This window comes from Sciurus vulgaris (assembly GCF_902686455.1).
Source record: "Sciurus vulgaris genome assembly, chromosome: 7".
NCBI lineage: Eukaryota > Metazoa > Chordata > Mammalia > Rodentia > Sciuridae > Sciurus > Sciurus vulgaris.
Window position 1 is genome coordinate 65,490,494 of NC_136467.1, and position 16,358 is coordinate 65,506,851.

The 16,358-nt window shown below is 35.4% G+C and overlaps 1 long non-coding RNA gene across 2 annotated transcripts in view; it reads left to right on the forward strand.

Moving 5' to 3' along the window:
• The first annotated feature begins 5,584 nt into the window (after nucleotides 1–5,584).
• LOC306666385 overlaps nucleotides 5,585–16,358 on the forward strand; it is a 45,788-nt gene continuing 35,014 nt past the window's right edge. Inside the window, exons 1-3 of one of the 2 annotated variants that reach the window (XR_013765294.1) lie at nucleotides 5,585–5,901; nucleotides 5,994–6,100; nucleotides 6,224–6,300. This is a non-coding gene — a long non-coding RNA (uncharacterized lncRNA). Of the gene's footprint in view, nucleotides 5,902–5,993; nucleotides 6,101–6,223; nucleotides 8,112–16,358 lie in introns of those variants that run through there. The other variant, XR_013765295.1, reaches the window with a different exon arrangement.

Sequence of the window (16,358 nt, forward strand, 5' to 3'; positions counted from 1 at the left end):
GAAATTAGAGTTTCTGTCACCTTGAAATTAAGGCAGTCATGACTTTTATGACTCATATTCTTAAAGAGTGGAGAGTTGAGTTAGTCATACATGTCATTGCATGGCACATTATCATCCCAAGTTTCTGCAAAGCAAGCCATCTTCCCTTCCCTTTTCCTCCTTCCTTCCTTTTCTTTTATCCCTGAATCTCCCTCTGATCCTTGTCTGTCTATTATAAACTACAATTCTAATATGTATTACCTATAATCTTGCAAAATACATGTTGTTTTTCTCAAGGAATTCTTTTTCATTGGTAGAATTAATATTATGTTGAATATGCCATTTTGATTCTTGCTTTTTACTCAGTACTACATATGGATCATTACTTATGATTTCTGTGTTGTTATGTGTACAACTAACCTGTGTTTCTGCTTAGCACATAGCTCTCCATCATGTATGGATCAGTCAAGTTCCATCTGGCAAAAATGAAACCATACTAGGTGTTTCAGTACAGGATTTAATGTAAGCAAAAGGCAAAGACTGATGAAAAACAGAGATAATGCAGCAAACAGTAGGTCTGGGGAACAAATATAGAGGATCAATTTCATTAGTACTTTAAAGTTAGGAGGAAGGGTCCCAGGGAGCTAGGATTCAGCCCTCTGAAGAGGGAGTGCTACTTAGCTAGTAGAGGTACCTTAGGGTGAGAGGAATGGTCTGAAAACGGAGATTTAAACCTCAGAAGACATTGGCAGCTGTTGCTGTTGCTTCTGATGGAGGCAGGGCAGGATGAGGTTGCTGCTGGGAGTGCCAAAGAGAGTTGGAGGCTGAAACACTGCTGCTGCCAGGGTGAAGTACCATTGCTGTGACATTGACAGGAAGGGCATGCAAGCAAAAAGGAACAAGTCCCTCTTCTCTTCTCTCTCTCTCTCTCTCTCTCTCTCTCTCTCTCTCTTTCTCTCTCTCTCTCTCTCTCTCTCTCTGTGTTCCAGACTCCCTCTACAACCCTTTTTTGACAGAATTTAACAAGGATCCAGCTGACAAAGTGATTTAAAGAGTCCCACGCATGGTTTACAAAGAAAGGTCTAGAAGGGAGAAATTGACCTGAAGGACAGTACTTTAATAATATGTTTCTACCCTAACAGCACTTTTATACAATAATGATTTTGTGTTTCTGTCTAAGATGCAACTGTCTTTCAGAAGACTTCTTCATCCTCTACTTCTTCCTTCCTGCCAAAGAAGGCTCAACTTTACCACAGGTATTGTTTCTACATACAGGCAATTAATTAATCCTCTTTTTCAGTCACCTAAGGTCCGAATTGTCAATTATACTACTGCCAACAGTCCTTATATAAACAATAGAGAGAGAAAATGGAAATATACATAATAAGTAAGAAGAAAATATGTGAAGCTGAAAATATGTCAATATTTTTAGAACTGGTCACAAGGGTATAGTTGATATTTGTAACTTTTTCCCACTGTTTCATATTTCTTTGGCTTTTAGCTATCACTTTAGCTAGTTCTTTTCCTGACCAAAGGCTTATACTTCTATTCATGAGAAGTTTTACTTCTCAGCGGTTCAGTCATTTTGTGATTAGTTTTCCATTACCTTTTACTCTTAAAAATTAAAGCTTTAAGATGCACCCCAATGTATCCTCTGGTTGTTCACTGCCTGCATTGTGAAGCAGCATCTAAATTCTTATTATTAACCATTGTCTATCACACAGTAATTAAAGTGATCTCTTTCCCTATGGGCTCAGGCATGAGAGGCCTCAAATTGCCTGATGGCCCTCCCAACTTTCAGACCAATGGAACATTTTTCTATGTGTACTCATAGAAGTATTCAACCAAGACCTCTGAATCAGCAGCACCAAAAGTTGTAGAAAATGGAAAGCTAAATTTCTACCAGTGTTACTAGATGTGATAGTGATATTGATTCTTAGACTTGTATTCTGACCATGGAAGAAACAGCATCATATATTGGTCACTGATTCAAAGCATATGATGGTATTTTATAAACTTTTAGGATATGGTTTCATTTTGTAATGCTGGTTTTGAACCTAGGGATTTGCACATTCTAGGCAAGTGCTCTACCACTGAAATAGATCCCCAGCCTTTAGGATGTTTTTCTTGGGAGGAGGGTACAGGGATTGAACACAGGAGTACTTTACTATTGAGATACAGATATACCCCCAGACATTTTTATTTTATTTTTTAATTTTGAGACAAAGTCTCACTAAGTTGCTAAGGGCCTCATTAATTTGCTGAGGCTGACCTTCAGCTTGCAATCCTCCTGCCTTAGTCTCTCAAATTGTTGAGATTACAGGCCTGGGCCACAGAGCCTGTCTTTTAGGATGTTCTTAATTGGAATAGTAATGATTCTCCATAGATCATTCCACATCTTGACAGACCAGTTACAGCCAAGTGATGGGGAGTGAATTCCACAGACATGATTTTATTACTATACTTCTTTTGTTGTGTTAAGTTTTTTGGTCAAATGCATTATTGTGTGAAATTAAATAATGTCACACGGAATATAGTGAATTAGGTTTTCTATAATCAATGATGGTGGTGCTGGCAGAAGCACCAAGAAAAGACAAGGAAAACTCATTTGTAGAATGCATAACATTATACTATGGTCAGGACAAATTGTTACTGCATTCAATGAAAGAAAACATCTGATGTAATAAACATACAGAAAAGTAGTTGACTGGCACCCCAGGGAATGGTGCCTCTTAAAGGCTTAGCACTGGTCTTCTGTGGTTGGCAGTTTATGCATATTGCAATGGCAGTTCCAGATCAGCCTAAATGAGAGGCCCATGTTGTTGAACAAATGCATAACCTTCATCCCTGCCATCATATCTACTTTGTGAATTCATTCAGCAAACACCTTCCAGGGAAGATGCTGTCTGGCATCATACAAACTGTCATCTTTTTCACCTCAGTATTGAGAGCCTCATATGCAGTAGATTACTTTTGATGAGCAGATGTTTTTATGTTCCATGTGGAGTCTATCCACAAGCATCTTCCATTGTCTTTCTTGCCATTAATATTCTAATCTTATCCTTTACATTCAACATTATGTCTTTATTACATCTGGGTTTTTTTGTTTGGTTGTTTACATCTATTGTGTGCCTTCTAATTGCTCCATGGTTCTCTAGGATGTGTAACCACCACATTTTACTTTCCCAGTTATGACCTCTTAGTTCTAACTCTTTGCCATTATGAATAATGCCAAAATGATCAACTTACAGTATGTTTATTTATAGATACTTGTGTATCTCCACATTCTGATTTCTACTAATCTAATAGGTATAAAGATTTATAGCCATTATTTATTTTATTCTTTCTTCTGATGATGTTTGAGCATCCTTTCATATGCTATTAGAATTTCTGGACTTTTTTGTACATTACTTATTTATATTTGTTGTTAATGTTTTGGGTTAAGATTGTTACAAGAATTTTCTACATTCTATATATTAGTAATTATCAGTTATAAACACTGGTGATGTCTTCACCCTTTCTCTTCCTTCCTATGAATGTTGTCCAAGGCATCCTTCATTGAACAGAAATCTCTACTCTTAATGTAATCACATCCATCAATGTGGTAGGCCTAACAATGTGCTGTCCAAATCCCTCTTCAAAGAGCAACTCACTGCCTCAGCTACTAGGAGTGCTATTGGCAGACGGACTTTAATTCTCAGCTACTAATGGGTTCGGCTAGATTCTCAGTTCTACTCTATTGGTCTATATGTCTATCCTTATACCAATACCACATTGACTTGATTACTATAGCTTTGTACTACATGTTTTGAGATTGGAAAGTATGAGCCCACACTATTTTTTTTTTATCTTACAGGGATTGCATTGACTATATAGATCAAGTTGAGGAGTATTCTCATTTTACTAATATTAAATCTTCTAATCCATGAACCAAGATATCTTTTCATTGATTTAGATCTTCTAATGTTTTATAATTGTCAGTGAAGTAGTCCTGAATTTTTATTAAGCTTATTCCTGAATATTTTACTCTTTTTGATGCTATTGTAAATAAATTGTCTTTGTAATTTCATTTTTGGATTATTCATTGCTGGTATATAGAAATGCAACTGATATATATTTGTGTTGTATAATTCTTATATCCTGCAACTTTGCAGGATATAAATATTATTTGTTAGATTTATAGTTGTTTTTCTTTTATTTTTGGATATTCCTTAGGGTTTTTTTAACATATGAGAGCATATTATCTGCAAACAGAAGTAATTTTACTTCTTCCTTTCCCACATGGATGCCTTTATTTTCTTTTCTTACCTAATTGCTTTGCATGGTGCCTTCAGTACAATGTTGAATAGAACAATGAGAATGAATATCCTTGACACTTTCTGATCTTGGGGGAAAGATTTCAGCATTTTGCCAGTACAAATAAAGTTACTTGTGGGTTTCTTCATAGATGTCCTTTATCTGATTGAGAATTGAGAAAGCCCTTTTATTGGTTTTGGTCAGTGTTTTTACTTACCATGAAAGGTTGTTGAATATTGTCAAATGATGTTTCCATGTCTATAAACACTAATTATATAATGTTTCTCCATTTATTTTATTAATATGATACATTGGTTTTCATATATTGAACTAACTTTGCATTCCTGGGATAAATCCCACTTGGTTGTGGTATATACTTCTTTTTTATGTTGCTAGATTTGGTTTACCAGTACTTCATTGAGACTTTTTACATCTGCATTCAAAAGAGATATTGGTATGCAGTTTTCTTTTCTTATGATGTTTTTGTCTGACTTTCATTTCAGGATAATATTGACACCATGGAATGAGTTAGGCAGTTTCCTCCTCTTTTACTTTTTGGAAGAGTTTGAAAAGGATAGGTGTTAATTGTTCTTTAAATGTTTGGTAGAATCCACTAGTGAAAATTTTCTATTGGTTATTAAAGTCAGTTTGCATAGTTTGAGTTTTCATTTTTTACACTCCCTCTCTACTGTGCAAAGTCAATATTGCCTGTGTGTGTGTGTGTGTGTGTGTGAGATTTGTGTTTTTTGTTATGTACAAAAGCAGATTCTATACAGGACGAATATTCAGTTCTCAGTATATACTTATCAGAAAGAACTTTGGATCTATCCTGTAGCTTACCAGTAAAGTCAGTAACTTAGGTAAATTAAGTCCAGTGGGGCCATGGGTCTTATCATCCTAGGCATCTGTACAATGGTATTGCATAATAGGATATAAAAATTCCAGTAGATGGAAACAGTGGCTCTATACCAAAAAATGTCAATTTATTGTATAGATGTGGTTACCCATGAAATCATTGTCATTCAAATACTTGGCTGATTTTACATTTGGCCTTTTAAAAACACACATATTTATTTTTATTTTGTCTTTGTACCAATTATTACTAGCTTACATAAAGATTTTTCAGTGAGAATTTCCTTTTAAGTGTCAAAGTAATTCCATCAAAGCATTTAATGGTTGTCAAAGCTTGGGCAGGGAGAGAATGAGGTTTGTGTGTGTGTGCATGTGTTTTAATTCCCTTTTCCATTGTAATATGTTTCTGTTCCTCTGGTTAAAATAAAAACAAATAATATTTTAAATAAAAAAAATTTAATCATTCAGTAAACAATGCATTGTTAACATTGGTGACTGAGCTGTGATACTTGTCCTCTGTGGATGGTGTGCTTAACTCTTATAAACAACATCTAGTCTTTTCTTACTGTGTTCATTTACTTAAAGAAAATTTTAATTAATCAAGAAAACTTTTCTATTTTTTTTTCATGTTATTCTCTTTCAACAAAATGCTGAGCTCATAATATATATTGAGGATGTGAAAGATAGTGACACTGTGTGAAGAGAAGGAGGGACAGAAGTAAATATGACTGTGGTTCTCACTGCCTATGAGCTCTCAGCCTAGTGAGCAAAGATGTAAGTATTACAATGTGGTCTGTGATAGCTTTCACTTATTTGCTGACTGAATTTACTCATGTTTTTTATTTAATATGTTTCCTGTGTGTCAGGTACTGCGCTAAGGCTCCAAAGCAGGAGAAGTTCACCACCTTGACTCATGTTGAAATTGCCTGGGAAGCTTAAAAACAGCATCTCAGATGATCCTCAGAGATAATCAGTTAAGTGGTTTGAGTGGGGCTTGGGCATTGGGAGCTTGAAGAGCTCCTCTAGTGATTAAAGTGTTCAGCCAAGATTGAGAACCACTGCTCTAAAGACACTAAGATACTCTTCTTTTTTCTAGGAAACTCATAATGTCTTGGGAGAAATGGACGAGTAACCAGATGATTATAATTCAGTGTGAAAAGTCCTGTGATGGAAGTGAGTGTGGGGAGTGATGATCCTTCTTCCCATTTTATAGATGAAGGCTCTGTCTCAAATGTTAATGGATTTGTGTCATAGATTGGTAGGTGACAGAGCGAGGGTACAAATTTGGGTCTGTTGGATCTGTCTAATTTAAACTAATATATTATGCCTCCCAACTGGGGGGAAAGGTCAGAACTAGGACTATTTATTTTCATTATTTTAGAAGAGAATTCACAATGTTTTTGTATCTTCTAATCTTATAAACCACTCACATGAATTTCTAAATATTTGCAAGTGAACAATTATAAGATAGGAAGAAAAGTACTTTCCTGTATTTATATTCTCAAAAATTTCAAATGACCTACATACCTGTAATAAAAGGATATTCTGCAGAACCTGTTTTTTTTTTTTTTTTTTTTTTAATCATGATTCTTTTGTCTCTTAAAATACCCACTTAACACAATTGGGCTATGTATATTTATTTATTATCATGAAATATAATAATAGTGAATATAATTCTGTAATTCAGGGTGGAGACCTCTTTGATAATGTGACCCATAATGATTAAACCTTGAAATATGTACTGCCATGTAATTTGGACATACCTCAGGCCTTCTCAAAAGTGCCTTTCTAGTTAGACTTTTTTGTTTTCTGGAGACTTCACAACATCCTCTATTTTTTTTTTTATGCAGGAAGCTGTAAAAATATGAATGCAAAATTTCTGTTTGAATTATTCTATTTTAGTTTGTATGGTTTTACTTTAGGAAAACTTTTGCCTGTGGAAAAACAACTCAGTTCATTATAACAAAGGTATATGAAGGCAAAAAGCATAATAACTTTTCTACATTTTGTACTGATGTTCCGTGCATCAGTGAGGTTGTGCATGGCATGACAAATTGAAAAAATAAACAAGCAGAATCTCTGTGATGTCCGTCTAGAGGTTTCCGGAGTGAGAGTTTTTAGCCAAACTCGAGAAGAAACTCCCAGCCCTTGCCAACACCAGGCTGGAATTAAAGCTAGAGCGGACCAAAAAAGGAGGAAGTAAAGCAGAATTTTACTATTTTAACTAGACTTCAGCAACAATCCAGTGATAACAAGGGAGTCTATGCAGTGATTCAACTTTGGAAAGTGAATTTTATAAAGAAGAAATAGTCCTCAGTGAAGTACATACTTTATGGGAGAATAAACATTTAAGAGTGTCATTGAGGCATTCAGTAGTTATGTTATAATACTTTTGATTCGGAAATTTCAGAATGTCTGAAACTTAAAAAATATCACAATGATTCAAATTATGCATATCTGTAGGGGTTCTTTTAAATGTCTTATAACAGTTTTATTTTTATTTGTGAGATTCTGTTGAGGTTCCATTGAACTGATTGTAAAGTTCCTACAAAGTTCAAGGCAAATTTTCTCCCTTAGATCTCATTTTATAATAATAAGCAATAGTTCTGTTTTTGGTCATTATGTATAATAAAACTTTAGTTATTTCAATCCCATGGGTTTATATATGTAAACCAGTTTCTTTCTGGGCCACACCAAGGAAGCAGGTGTCTTTCTTTTTCTAGGGTCTCAAAGAAACAGGGCCCTATGTGAAATTTAACATGGGTAACTCAACATGAGATGCCCCACTCTGGGGATTTAATTTTGAGGAAACAGTTCATGGAGGCTGAAAAGGGCTATTCTATGATAGAAGTTTATATGTGTAATATGGAGCTTATCTTATATGCAATTGTGTGTACAACTGGACTGTTGTAATTTTAATTGTACACACTTATTGTGTACAGTGTGATAATTTGATACTTGAATACAGCATGTAATGATAAAATCAAGGCAGTTAAAATTTCTATCTCTTTAAAATGTTGTACAGTAATACTCTGTATGGTTGTCTATATCAAGTAGGATTCAAATAATGACTTCCTATTCCAAACCCAATGTGTAAACAGTAGGAAAGTCCTTTTATCCCATATATCAAGAAATCTTGAGAGAGGGTAAATGAAATATTAATTCATGAGCTCATTGATAAATTAAGAACCCAGTTTTTTTGCCATCATTTTTTATCAGCTATTTCTAGAACTGTCCCTGCATAGATTCCCTCAGGGTTACAAAAATGCCTGATAGGTTCCCAGGTGTAACATGCAGATAGCAAAATGTCCAATAGTAGAAGAATCTTTGATCGCATCCGCCTCTTTATTGAAAGGTTAACTTTTCTGAAAGTCCCCAGCAGACCATGCCCATAGATTGGAGCTGAGTGATAAACAGTTGCTAGGAAAGGAGGCGGCATTATCCTAATTGTATTCTTAATCAGGATTTGCCTTGAGTCACATGGGCAGAATGGACACCCGTATTTAATTGGGGCCACACCTGGTAAGGAGAAAGGGTAAAATCATTGCTAGTTAGACAAAAACAAGGGATTTTCCGTGAAGAATAAAGAAAGTGATAGAGAAGAGTCAGAGAAAATAGTTCATGGAAAACTAGCTCAGAGATGATTCTCTATAGGAACAGATGGGACTTACAGCTATAGGAAGCAGGTGGCAATAGAGTAGAAGGACTTTATTTTGAGCCACTCTAAGTGACCTCTATGCACACAAGCTCAGGAATGTGGGCAAAACAAAAAGGGGTTTGGAAGCTTTCTGTACTGATCATTGTATTAATGCCAATTTATTTTTTTGTTTTATCTTTTTGAAAACAAATTAAGATAATTTTGCAATAAAAGCTTACAAGAAGAGGGTGCAGTGTTTAAGTGGTTGGTTCAGGTATGCACAGTAAATTTTGTCATTTCTTCCACCCATGCAGCCTGAGAACAGAAATGTGAATGGTTTAGAGTGAATATGTGATTTTTTTTTCTCCATCATCCATCCACCAAAGATACTTTTTTTTTTCTTCGTAAAGGTGTTATGTTTTAGATGTGAGATATCCCCCAAAAGCTCACATGTGAGACAATGTAAGAAGGTTGGAAGAGAAATGATTGGATTGTGACAATCTCAACCAAATCAGTGAATTAGTTGCCTGATAGGGATTAACTGAGTGGTCACTGAAGGTGGGTAGGGTGTGACTGGAGGAGGTGGGAATTAGGGGCATGGCTTTGGGGTATATATTTTGTATCTGGCAAGTGATGTCTCTTTCTCTCTCTGCTGTCTGATCATCATGTGAGCCACTTCCCTCCACTACACTCTTTTGTTGTGATGTTCTGCCTCACCTCAAGCCCCCCAGGAATGGATCCTGCCGTCCATGGACTGAGACTTGTGCAATGTGAGCCCCCAATAAACTCTTCCTCCTCTACAATTATTCTGATCAGATCTTGTAGTCACAGTGGCAAAAAAGCTGACTAAAATAAAAGGGAATTGAACTCAGGGCATTCTACCACTAAGCTGCATCCCCAATACTGTTTAGTTTTTATTTTGAGACAGGGTCTTACTAAATTACTGAGACTGGCCTTGAACTTGCAACCCTCCTGCCTCAGTCTCTCAAACAGCTTGGATTATCAGCGAGCATGACTGCACCTGGCTTACAGATATGAAAACCCATGTTCAAGGCTTCATTATAAGCTCTGGATTTTATCCTGAGTGAATGAGGCATTCTTGGAGGGTTTAAAGCATAAGGCATAATAGGATTTTCATTTAACAGTTATTACTTTGGCTGCTTTCTTAAGAAGTAAACTATAGGGGAAACAAAGGAAAGAGGCCAATAGGCCAGTTACAGAATACTGTAATCAGTTTGAGGAAGGACTGACAGTCACTTGGATTAGAATAGTAATAGGAAATGGATTCTGTATATATTTTGAAGATAGAGCCAACAGGGATTGCTGTTGGATCATTTATAAACTGAGAGTGTTAAGAGGGAAGATAAAAGTAATTCAAAGTTTTTGGCTTGAGTTTTGGGAAGAATGTAATAGCTCTTTATTGAGAAGCAGATAATTTTAGGGGGAGATAGTATAAGCGATAAAATAGAAAGTGGCGTTTGTTCACTTTAAATGTGAAATGGTTATACCTAGCTAGGAATTCAGGGAACCAGTGTGGACTGAAGATAAAAACTTGGAAGTTGTTAGGGCTTATGTGACATCTAAATCCATGGGCCTGGTGAGGTCATGTAGAGAGATGAATGCGTATAGATGGAGACATCATAGAGCTGAGCTCCGAGCAGTTAGAGGCTGGAGGAGAGGAGGGACCAACAAAAGTCACCAAGAAGGAGTAACAATGAAATTAGAAGAGAAAGGAGACAATGGGTGCCCTGGATGCCAAATTCAGAAAGTGAGTCAAGAAAGTGGATTCTTCTAGGACTGATGCTATCATGATGAGAGCAGAGTAAGTCCCTTGCCTTGGGTGCTAAACTTAAAGGGGGCACAAAGACAGTCAGTCATCAAGATGTTTAATATCTTCATGTAATAATAAAAATGAATATAGTGGGAACTTCTTTAGGATCCTGCCCACTTCCCTGCACTGCAGCTCCCCATCTACCAACACATTCTGGAAGGTGGTGCAGCCATATTGGATTACCTTTGAAGTGGAAGCTGCCATCTTTAGGTGGGGCAGCTCCCATTCTGAGAAACCTGATGAAGACTAGAAGCTCATTGTCAGGTACCTCTCATGCATAAGGCTTCTGAACACTGGGAGGTTTGAATAGTGTATAACTAGTTATACTGGAGATTTATTTTCTTTTTAAATTTTAAAATTTAAAATTTTATTTTTCTTGCTCTTTCTGTTTTCCTTTTATTTACCTGTTTCCTCAGAGTCTCTTTCTCCCCTTTGTCATGCTAATGACAAACTTCTTTTGATTCCAATTTCACTCTTCCTATGATCTAGTACCTCTATATACTCTCTTCTTATCCCATTAACAGTTACATCCTACACCCCTTCCCATCCTTTTTATATATCATTAGAACTCATAGATCTCATTACAAACCTATTGGTTATTCTGTAGATAATAATCAAACTCATCCTCTCTGTTTATTATGACAATACTATTAACATCTTCACAGGGGCTAATTGGTTTGTGGCTGAGTATTGGGTGCTGCTAATATTGATCTTCCCCTTAAAAGTGAATTATTGGAAACCTGCAGGGTCATTGTAAGCCTTGCATGGGGAACTGTAATACCTCAGATCCACATTGCTAGAAGGGAAGATACACAAACAATATAAAAAAACAAGGGAAGAAAGTGTCCCAAACAAACCAAGATGCTATATTAATAGAATTCAATAACAGCATAGTAGAAGAAATGTCAGAAAAGGAGTTCATTAAAATGATCCACAAAGCAAAGGATAAGAGAGCAAATGCAGGCAATGAATGATCACTCCAGTAAACAGTTAAAAGAGCAAATGCATGGAAGCAAAAGATCATTTCAATAAAGAGATAGAGATTCTGAAAAAATAATCCAAACAAACAGAAATCCTTGAAATGAAGGAAACATTAAACCAAATAGAAAACTCAATGGAAAGATCACTTGGAAGACAGAACCTCAGACAATGAAGACAAAATACTTAATCTTGAAAATAAAGTTGACTGAACAGAGAAGATGGCAAGAAATCATGAACAAAATCTCAAAGAAATATGGGATATCATGAAAAGACCAAATTTAAGAATTACTGGGATTAAGGAAAGTATAGAGATACAAACAAAAGGAATGAACAATCTGTTCAATGAACTAATATCAGAAAATTTCCCAAACATGAAGAATGAAATGGACAATCAAATATAAGAGACTTACAGAACACCAAATGTGCAAAATTACAACAGTTCCACACCAAGGTACATATAATGAAAATGCCTAATATACAAAGTAAAGATAGAATTTTAAGGGCTGCAAGAGTAGAGCATCAGATTACATATAGGGGGAAACCAATACAGATATCAGCAGATTTCTCAGCCCAGACTCTAAAAACTTGGAGGGTTTGGAATAATATGTTTTAAGCTCTCAAAGAACATGAAAGCCTAACAAGAATCTTATACCCAGTAAAACTAACCTTCAGGTTTGGTGACAAAATAAAGTCATTCCATGATAAAGAAAAGTTAAAAGAATTTACAAATAGAAATCCTGCACTGAAGAACATTCTCAGCAAAATATTCCATGAGGAGGAAATGAAAACAACAATGTAAGTCAGCAAAGGGAGGAACTACTGTAAAGGAGAAGCCTATCAAAGGAGAAATTAATTGAAGTTAAAAACAGAAAATAAGCCAAAATGACCAGGAATACAAATCATATCTCAATGATAACCCTGAATATTAATGGCCTTAATCAAAAGACATAGACTGCAAGATTGGATTTTAAAAAAAGACCCAACAATATGCTGTCTTCAAGAGATTCATCTCATAGAAAAAGATATCCACAGACCAAAGGTGAAAGGATGGGAAAAAACATGCAAAACACATGGACACAGTAAAAATGTAGGTGTTTCCATCCTCACACCAAATAAAATAGACTTCAAGCCAAAGTTAGTCAGAAGGGATAAAGGACATTTCATACTGATAAGGGAACCCTAAATCAGCAAGACATAATGATCATAAATATTTATACCCCAAACAATGGAACATCCATGTATATCAAATAAATCCTTCTCAATTCCAGGAATCAAATAGAACACAACATAATACTGGGTGACTTTAATACACTGCTCTCACCACTGGATAGATCTTCCAAACAAAAACTGAACAAAGAAACCATAGAACTAAATAATCAATAATTTAGACTTAACAGACATATATAGAACATTCCATCCATCAACAAGCAAATACACTTTCTTGTCAGCAACACATGGACACTTCTCTAAAATAGACCATATGTTACGCTACAAAGCAGCCCTTAGTAAATAAAAAAAAAATACTATCTTGTATTCTATCAGATCATAATGGAATGAAACTAGAAATCAATGATAAAATAAAAAAAAAAACCAGAAACTACTCCAACACCTGGAGACTAAATATTATGCTACTGAATGATGCATGGATAACAGAACACATCGGGGAGGAGATAAAAAAAATTCTTAGAGGTGGATGAGAATGACAATACAACATATCAAATCTCCAGGACACTATGAAAGCAGTACTAAGAGGAAAATTCATTGCATGGAGTACATTCAATAAAATAATAAAAATTCAACAATTAAATGACATAACATTACATCTCAAAGTCCTAGAGAAAGAAGAACATGTCAACATCAAAAGTAGTATAAGACAGGAAATAAATGAAAGCTGAGCAGAAATCAGTGAAATTGAAACAGAAGAAACTATTAAAAAAATTGACAAAAGTTGGTTCTTTGAGAAAGTAAACAAAATTGATAAACCCTTAACCATGCTAACAAAGAGGAGAAAGAAAACTCAAATTACTAAAATTCATGATGAAAAAAGAAAGTATCATGACAGATATCATTGAAATACAAAAAATAATTAGAAGCTATTTTGAAAATCTATACTCCAACAAAATAGAAAATCTCAAAGACATTGGCAAATTTCTAGAGACATATGATCCTCTCAAACTGAATCAGTAGGACATCCACAATTTAAACAGATCAATTTCAAGCAATGAAATAGAAGAAGCCACAAAAAGCCTACTGACCAAGAAAAGCCTGGGACCAGAGAATTCTCAGCGGAGTTCTACAAGACCTCCAAAGAAGAACTAATACCAATACTCTGCAAAGTATTCCATGAAACAGAAAAGGAGGGAACCCTTACAAACTCGTTCTATGAAGCTAGTATCACCCTGATACCAAAACCAGAAAAAGACACATCAAGGAAAGAAAACTTTAGACCAATATCCCTGATGAACATAGACACAAAAATTTTTAACAAAATTCTGGCAAAGCACATACAAAAATATATTAAAAAGATAATACGCCATGATCAAATGGGGTTCATCCCAGGAATGCAAGGTTGTTTTAATATCCAGAAATCAATAAATGTAATTCATCACATCAATAGACTTAAAGTTAAGAATCATATGATTATTTCAATAGATGCAGAAAGTGTTTGATAAGATACAGCAGCTCTTCATGCTCAAAACACTAGAAAAAATAGGGATAGTAGGAACATACCTCAACATTGTAAAGGCTATCTATGCTAATCCCATGGCCAACATTATCCTAAATGGAGAAAAACTGAAAGCATTCCCTATAAAAACTGGAAGAAGATAGGGATGCCCTCTTTCACCACTTCTATTCAATATTGTCCTTGAAACACTAGCCAGAGAAATTAGACCAAATAAATTAAAGGGATACAAATAGGAAAAGAAGAAATCAAGCTATCACTATTTGCTGTTGACATGAATCTATATTTAAAGGATCCAAAAAACTCCACCAGAAAACTTCTAGAACTACTAAATGCATTTAGTAAAGTAGCAGGATATAAAATCAACATGCATAAATCTAATGCATTTCTATTAATAAGTGATGAATTCTCTGAAAGAGAAATGAGGAAAACTACTCCATTCACAATAGCCTCAAAAATATATATAAATACTTGTGCATCGATCTAACAAAAGAGGTGAAAGACCTCTACAATGAGAACTACAGAACGCTAAAAAAAGAAATTAAAGAAAACCTCAGAAGATGGAAAAGATGAGATTTCCCATGTTCTTGTATAGGCAGAATTAATATTGTCAAAATGGCCATACTACCAAAGGTGCTATACAGATTCAATGCAATTCCAATCAAAATCCAAATAATGTTCCTCATAGAAATAGAGAAAGCAATTATGAAATTCATCTGGAAGAATAGGAGACCCAGAATAGCCAAAGCAATCCTGAGCAGAAGAGTGATGCAGGAGGTATCACAAAACCAGACCTTAAACTGTACTACAGAGCAAGAGTGACAAAAACAGCATGGTATTGGCACCAAAATAGACAGGTAGACCAATAGTACAGAATAGAAGGCACAGAGACAAACCCTCATAAATACAGTTATCTCATACTAGACAAAGGTGCCAAAAACATACAATGGAGAAAAGATAGCCTCTTCAACAAATGATAATGGGAAAACTGGAAATCCATATGTAACAAAATGAAATTAAACCCCTATTTTTCATCCTGCACAAAACTCAATTCAAAAATGGATCTAGGACCTAGAAATTAGACCAGAAACCCTGCACCAAATAAAAGAAAAAGTGGACTTGAATCTTCATTATGTTGGTTTAGGAGGAAACTTCCTTAACGAGACTCTCGGAGTGTAAGAAATGAAAGCAAGAATCAATAAATGGGATGGACTCAAACTAAAAAGCTTTTTCTCAGCAAAGGAAACAATCAATAATGTGAAGAGAGAGCCTACAGAGTGGGAGAATATCTTTGCCACATGCACTTCGGATAGAGCACTAATCTCTAAAATTTATAAAGAACTTAAAAACCTTTACACCAAAAATACAAAGAACCCAATCAATAAATGGGTTACGGAACTGGGCAGATACTTCACAGAAGAAGATATGCAGGTGATCAACAAATATATAAAAGAGTGTTCAACATCTCTAGTAATTAGAGAAATGCAAATCAAAACCACCCTAAGATTTCATCTCACCCCAATTAGAATGGCTATTACTAAGAATACAAGCAATAATAGGTGTTGGTGAGGATGTGGGGAAAAAAGGTACACTCATACATTGCTGGTGGGGTTGCAAATTGGAGAAGCCACTCTGGAAAGCAGTATGAGGATTCCTCAGAAAACTAGGAATGGACCCACCATTTGACCCAGTTATCTCACTCCTTGGTTTATACCCAAAGGACTTAAAATCAGCATGCTTAAGTTATGCAGCCACCTCAATGTTTATAGCAGATCAATTCACAATAGCTAGATTGTGGAACCAGCCTAGATGCCCTTCAATAGATGAATGGGTAAAGAAACTGTGATACACACACACACACATATGCACACACACACACAATGGAATATTATTCAGTCATAAAGAAGAATAAAATTATGGCATTTGCAGGTAAATGGAGGAAGTTGGAGAATATCATGCTAAGTGAAATAATCCAATTCCCAAAAAACAAAGGTGGAATGGTCTCTCTGGTAAGTGGATGATGATACATAATAGCTGGGGGAGTAAGAGAAGAATGGAGGAACTTTGAATTGTGTAGAGAGAAATGAGGGGGAAGGAAA